Raw genomic sequence first — 7500 nt, 5'->3', positions numbered from 1 at the left:
CAATGCAGATCTCAAAATGGCAAATGAGACTAGAGTCCTAATCCATGCGATAGTGGAAGCGAATAATAATAATAATAATAATCCGCAGAAGTATTCAGAGGAGTTAGGAATGAAGCTAGAGCTGCGACATCCACATCCATCGGGCACTACAGTAGAGAATGAGAAGATAAAGGTACGCAAAATTGGAATGTGGATGAGAAAGGCCTTACAAAACAAGCACTGTGAAGGCTTTAGAGAACAGAGATGGCAGGGATAGCTCCATACAGCACGCTGGGAAGATAAAGATCTTGATGGTGAGAGTTTCGAGTGGATGTCAGACTGGAAACCAGCACCGACACACACAATAGCCGGGGTAAGTGAGCCCTACGAACAGCTACTTCCAACAAAACTGTACAACGCAAGGAAGACCAAACAAGCGAACAATCGGACGTCAGATGCAGGATGTGTGGAAAGGCGCAGGAGTCTATCGCACATGTGCTGTCAAGTTGCAGTGCACTGGCACAGACGAAGTATCTATCAAGACAAAACGAACAATCAAAATACTTTTCTTTGAGCTGCTAAAAAACTACCAACTGATAGAGGAAGTTCCGCCTTGGTACTCTGCAACGCAACCTAAGCCGATTTAAGAAAATGATCAAGTGACGGCATATTGGGATGTACCAGTATATGCAGACCACACTGAGGTGCGAGCTAACAGAGTGGACGCGAGGATCGTAGATTAGGAGAGGAAGACAGTAACCCTGTTGGAGATGAGCTGCCCTTGGACTGAGAACAGGAAACAGAAGGACGCGGAGAAAACCTGCAAGTAGGCCCCACTTCGATGGGAAATGAAGAAGCAGTACCCGGGCTACAAGGTCACTCAAATCAACATTATAATGGATGTGCTTGGTGGATGTTCTAAGGGATTGAGTAGTAGTGTGAGGGAAATAATAGGAGCAAAGCGTAGCAGAGATGTTCTAGGACGGATGCAGAAGTCTGTCTAAAGTGACAGCCTGAACATTGCCAGAACTTTCAAGGTCTTGTGCTAGATTAATATGCTCAAACACCCGTTGCATCAACTTGGTTGCTAGGCCAAGCATAGACCATTTTAAGACTTAAATTTAAAATTTTTAATTTTTTGTTTAACTGATATTCTTTGTTTATTACACGATTTTATTGTAAATTTATACGCAGGGCTAGTTCCCGCCTAGCTCCTTGTGTTTTTTTTATTTTGTAGCTGACATTCAGATGTTGACATACTGCCTATAATAATAATAATAATAATAATAATAATAATAATAATAATAATAATAAAAATAAAGATATTGTAAGATATAGATTACGATATCACAGCCCATTTACGTGTCCTGTCTTATGTGTAACAAGGCACCGGAGAGCGTAGCTCACGTGTTATTAGGATGCTCAGCCCTTGCCCAAAACAAGTATTTGGCAAGACACAACAATACGCTGAAAGTGTTATATTTTGAGCTGCTACGAGAGTTACAACTGGTCGAAAGTCTTCCCGCATGGTATTCAACAATCAAGCCTAAACCAGAATACGTCTCGGAGGATGCCCAAGCATTATGGGATATACCAACTTATGGGGAGAACCATGAATTGCAAGCTAACAGAATCGATCCAAAAATAGTGAACCATAAAAGCAAGGAAGTGGTAATCTTGGAGATGAATTGTCCGTGGATCGAGAACAGAGAGAAGAAAGATGAAGAGAAGACAGTAAAGTATGGCCCATTGCGATGGTACTTACAAGAACGATACCCTGGATATACAGTACACCAGTACAATATTATCATGGACGTGCTTGGAGGTTGGTCAAGAACTACAGATGAAGAACTACGTACGTTGCTGGGGAAAACGACAAAAAGATGTGCTGCAATACATGTAGAAATCAGTAGTGTCGAGTAAGTTGAATATTGCAAGGATGTTTATGATTATAACATGAAGAGTAAAAGTACAGCCTTTTCTTTTTTTTTTAGAAGAAAATCTAGAAAGGCTGAACATTATAAGAACATAAGATAAGTATAAAGTTTATTCTTACATATGAACATTAATTTAAAGGATATTCTTTAACAGTAAAGGAATTTAAATATTAGGTTCTATACATTAAAAGCTAATTTAATTTATGCAAAGTATTTATTTTATAAGTTCTACATAACTTTTGTCTACAGATTGCAATTCACTTGTTGTTATTTATATGATTGTATTCGTGATAGAAATAGGCGACGTGCATAAGTTATTCTAGTACTAGGTTGTAAATTATTTACCAATACTTGCAAATATGTTTTTATAACTTTTAGGGCTTGATTACATGGAGATATAGAATTTCAGCCCGGGTTCTGAAAGAAATCCTCTTGAAATGAAAGTGGCGATTACCTGGAAAAAGATTCAGCCCGGGCTGAAAATCCTAGTCCGGTTTCTGAAAGCCCACCCAAACGGGGTGAAAAATACGCCATGTAATCGAAATGAAATTACAGCCTGGAAAAAGGAACGTGAGCATGCGCATGAATTGTGTTTTCGCATCTCAGTAAATTTTCTAACGCAAATTTGCGTCTTGCACCCGGGCTGAAATTCATCACTTATGAAATCACAACAAAATTTCAGCCCTACAACTTCTCCCCATCAGAACTTACCAAAAGACGAAACTGAAAACACAAGTCCCAAGCACCAGATGTAGATTGTGTGACTCACAGACAGAATCAACATCACAAGCACATACTAAGCGGATGCAGCAAGATTGCAAAAAGCCTGTACAAAGGTAGACATTACAAAATGTTCCGATTTATTTATAGCGGAGCTCCGCGCACGTGGAAGGCACACCATAGTTAAGAAAATATTGTAACCCATTGATGCGAGAAATTTTTGCTTTATAGCCATGACGCCATAGCCCGTCCGTCCTTACGTACGTACGTCCACCCGTCCATGTATGCCAATGTAACCAGTATCACGCTAGTTTACAGCATACATCTCTGATATTGGGCATCTATGTTATGAGCAATTGACACCTGTCGAAACAAGGTATCCGCTTACCAGTATCACGTGACCATATTGCAGGCTCAAGCTTAGAGCTAACCGACGTCAGCTTTTTTGTTTTTTTTAGGTGACCGCCGACCAGGTGCTGGTTTTCGATTGGATTGGAAGCTCAACCCAGGTTAACTCACCTAAACGTAAACCAGGCTTCATTTGTCGCACGCTTTCTGTGGCTCGACGCGGCTACAAGGCCATTCGCACATGTACGTCAACTGTAGTTCTAAAAGAGTCAACGCTTTTCGTGTCCAAGTGGAAAGCGGTTTGGAAAATGTTTTGTTTCTGTATTTGTCGCTGGTTGCAATCCAGTTTGACATATCATGATAGCTGTGGTCCACACTGGTTGCTACGCAGCTGTTCAATTCAAGCATCCGAGGGATACAAACTTAAAGCTTAGTGTTTAATTTTAATTTGTTTAGAGCTGCTTTTTTCTCTGTATTGCAATTTTTGGCATATCTTTAGAAGCTCTAATAAGGTTGCATGATGCCTGGAGGACCTATTACTAGAACAAAAACGAAAGGAGAGCGAAAGAGAACGACAGCGACAAAACAGAATACCAGTAATAGCTCATACTTGGTGGAAGAAGTTACTCCACAAATTCTTTCCTTGGGCAGTAAACCGTTTGTTATCTTTACGGATGCCTTATTTAAAAAGGACGCGTATTTTTAAAAAGTGGCTTAATCGGTTTTTGCCTTGTTCAGAAATGAAAATCGAGAATCTAAAATGCGAGCGAACAAATGCTTTTTTTTATCCGTTTGCCCAACTGGTTTTTGATGTGCCTCGACAGTGACAAGAAATTTTTGCCCTTATGTTATAAACACGTAATCGCAATGAGTTCTCGTAAAATTAGGGGGAAATTTCACTAGCTTGTGTTTTCAGCACCTAATTCGAAACCTGTTATTTTCACTAACCCTACCGGCAGTAAGAATAAATAACCAGGGAACTCCACTTTTTGGCTTGACTAAATCTTTATATTATTTTTGGTGGCTTTCCCTTACACTGAGCTTGGAGTGCCAGTGATCCTACAATTTGGGGACCCCATCGTTTTTAAAACTGCATACGAGTGACCACGAATGACCAACAAAATGACCACGAGTGACCACGCGCGACCGCGAATGACCAAGAGTGACCACGAATGAAAAGGAGTCTCGTTATTGGAACATTAGTTCTGTGAGATCTCTCCTGCCAAATTGTCTTTGGCAAATAAATAAATAAATAAATAAATAAATAAAATCGTTAAAAAAAGTTGAATTGATGAATTAAAAAAAAAAAAAGAAAAAGAAGGAAATCAGATGTGCTATATTAGATAAACTTACACTGGTACTGCTTTTAAACTTGAACTAGTAATAAATCCGTGGAACATGAGGAATAATCAGTGTATTGTTTCCTTTTGTTTGATTAGCATTGTTCGATGTATATCGTTTGCACACGAACTGGCTTATTTAACAATATAATTAAACAAATGAAATGTATTTCGTGTCTAATTGGTTTTATGAAATCTAAATCAGTTGTAAAATTTAAATAATAAATCCAAATAAATCAGCTAATAACTCGCGGATGTTTAACATACATAGATCGAGTGGAGCCTGGGGCCCGATTTTCCAAACTTTATTAAATTTTTTAAGGGCCGATTTACACAGTACGATTTTTGTCGCATGCGACAAGCTCGCGACAGGCCTACGACATGACTTACGATTGTCGCAGCGTTTTAAGACATGTTTTATAATGCTACGACAATTTTTTCTGACGTACACACCAATCGTAAATCATGTCGTGGGCCTGTTGTAAACCTTTGTCGTACCTTGTAAATCGGCCCTAACTGATTTCCATTCATAATTCGTGGGCTCTCGTGTGTAGTTTTAGAAACGATCCAAACTGAGCGAAGTGTCCTAAAATTAATTGGCACAAGCGTTTTCAGAGTGGAAATAGAATATAAAGATATTTGGTAATTTCACGTCGTTGTTATGCAGAGAACCGCAATAATAAGCGCTGCCCGACTATTTATGCTCCGTTAACCAATGATATCATTGTTTCTGGTGTTGTTGTTGTTGCAGTCGCACTCGTCGTTTCCTACTAGCAAAAGGAGGGGGGCGAAGATCTAGAAAAAGACTTTCAGGTGTATTATGTAGAAGTTGTATCTCGGCCATAAGAGTAATGTCCCCCCTGTCTCCCCATACAATATCGCAATAATGAAAAAGAGGTAGAATAAAGGAATTAAAAAAAAAGCGTAATTCTAAAACCAGTTGCAAAATTAGTGGAGACACTTCACCTTCTTTGAGCGTTATATATCTACCTATTATCTCCCACTCTGTAGACCATCTTGTTCCCTTATCAAGGATTCGATTCAGCTCTAGAAACCGTTGACACAAAAAGTCAAGGAACGCGATGAAAATGTTGACAAACAAAGTCAAAATGCCCAAATAAACAAGGGTTTGGATTGTTGAGAATAATGCCCAGTTCATATGCAGTTTCTGAAGAGGGACTCCAGGTATTTTTTTTCTCACGACACCAAGCTAAATTCACAAAGGAAATCCGGTAATACCGTGTAGTGTAGCCGTATTTTTAAACATGAAATTCGGATTTAATATTTTCAGTGGTTTTCCGGTTGTTTTGTTGACTTTGTAATTAATTTATTTTCGGCGGATTGAACAAATATAGTAAAAAAACGATGACAACAAGAATTTATACCATTGAAAGTTGCAACAGACCAACTTGCGGCCTTTTTCGTTCTTCTTAAGTTCCTTTCAAACACAATTTTGTGCATTTTTTTGTGTGGAACGGGCCTGCTGTGCGTTGTTTTAAGTCAATGCCAGGACAAAAATTTGGCTGGTCTTCCGTGGGTTCTTCCACTTACTTCATTCACTGTCAACTTCGTCTCGGTCCATAAACACGCAAAAAAATACTTGGCCAATATCCAGCCATCTTAACCTCACGCTTGGACAACAAAGGATTTATTATATGGGATAAAACACCAAAAAAAAATCTTTGATCTTGCGGGAACAAGGGAGAAATCCCGAGCGGGCAGTATAGCTCCATCTTGCCCGCTCCGGTAGCCAAACACAGCGCGCGATTTGGTTCATCTTGCCCGCTCACGGAGCTATTCATATAATAATAGAGAGAAATACACCACAGTCGCTTGATAGGATTTGGACTGGACTAGCACGCATGCTATGGATGTTATAATAATAATTATATTTATTTCCAGTCATCAATTCCTTTGTTATTTTTCGGTTTTCTTTTATCATAATGATCAAAATTAGCTTTTTAGAAATTGCATAATAATGATTAATTATTTATTTAGCAAAGGGGCACAATATTTATTTACTAGATGTGCCCCTCTCCATTCCATGTAATTTGGCATGATAAACTAATTATGCTTTGTACTCTGTAATCTCAGTATCTGTTTGGTATTTATATTTGTGGATTTGAGAAATTAAACAAATCAATCTGTGTCGTGTTGAAACATCCGCAATATCTGCCATCTTTACACGTGCACTGAGGTTATATTAAACCGTCGGAGGACAAATGTAAGCTAGGTTTACTAACTTCGAGGTGCCTGTTCTTATACTATGAGTGTCTATTCAAAAATTAAGGTCTAACGAAAATCAAATTACTGGCAAAATCTTTAACTATAAGGAATCTCTATGTAGAACATGTGACCAAAACCTTAAATATCGACATCACTCAGACATTTCAATATTGCTTCACCACGATGTAATTCTTAGAATCAAAATGGCACTTTATTGTTTTGAAGCGTGAAATGTCCATCCAAATGGACGTGCATGAATCGAAAGTTTTGAGCCACGTGAAATATTGGTCCCCTGATCCTTACTACTCTTTTGTCTTGAGTCGATCTCGACTTCAACAAGATGAGAAACCTGTACGTAGCTTCATCATTTTTTAATTTTTTTATTTGAGAAGTTTTTCAGGAACTCCGAGCAAGTTACGTCATATTGGAAAGTAGTCAGTGCTTTATCACCAGGCATCTTTGTTTGCTCCTTTGATGTTTGCCGAGCTTTAAAACCAGTCCCCTCTATTAACTCAGATGCTCTTCGAATCATCGAATAAATATTTGTGGAATTATGGAATGAATTTTGCTGGAATCATCGAATGAATATTGCTTAAATTATCGAATGAATATTGCTTGAATTGTTTTATAAATTGAGGAGAGAGTCGAATGCGTATCAAGGCAAATTTATTGAATTTTGATAGTAGTTTATAGAATGTATTGGACAAACTCAAAAATATTTGAATTTTATGGTCAATATGTGGAAACTGATAAAACGCATATACGCGAAATCGAATATTGGCACATTTCGGCAACCATACAACTTACTCCACTCAAAGAAAAAACTTGACTTTGCTCTAACATCCGCTGACCTGTCGAGTGACACATACAGCACGATATTCCGCTCTAACGTACTCCCTTAATCAGGGGCACCCAAGGTCAATTTTCGGAAAATATCTGTTCGGAAGACG

Source organism: Montipora capricornis, chromosome 13 (genome assembly GCF_036669925.1).
Source record: "Montipora capricornis isolate CH-2021 chromosome 13, ASM3666992v2, whole genome shotgun sequence".
In the NCBI taxonomy this organism is placed as follows: Eukaryota; Metazoa; Cnidaria; class Anthozoa; order Scleractinia; family Acroporidae; genus Montipora; species Montipora capricornis.
This window is presented reverse-complemented; position numbering follows the sequence as displayed.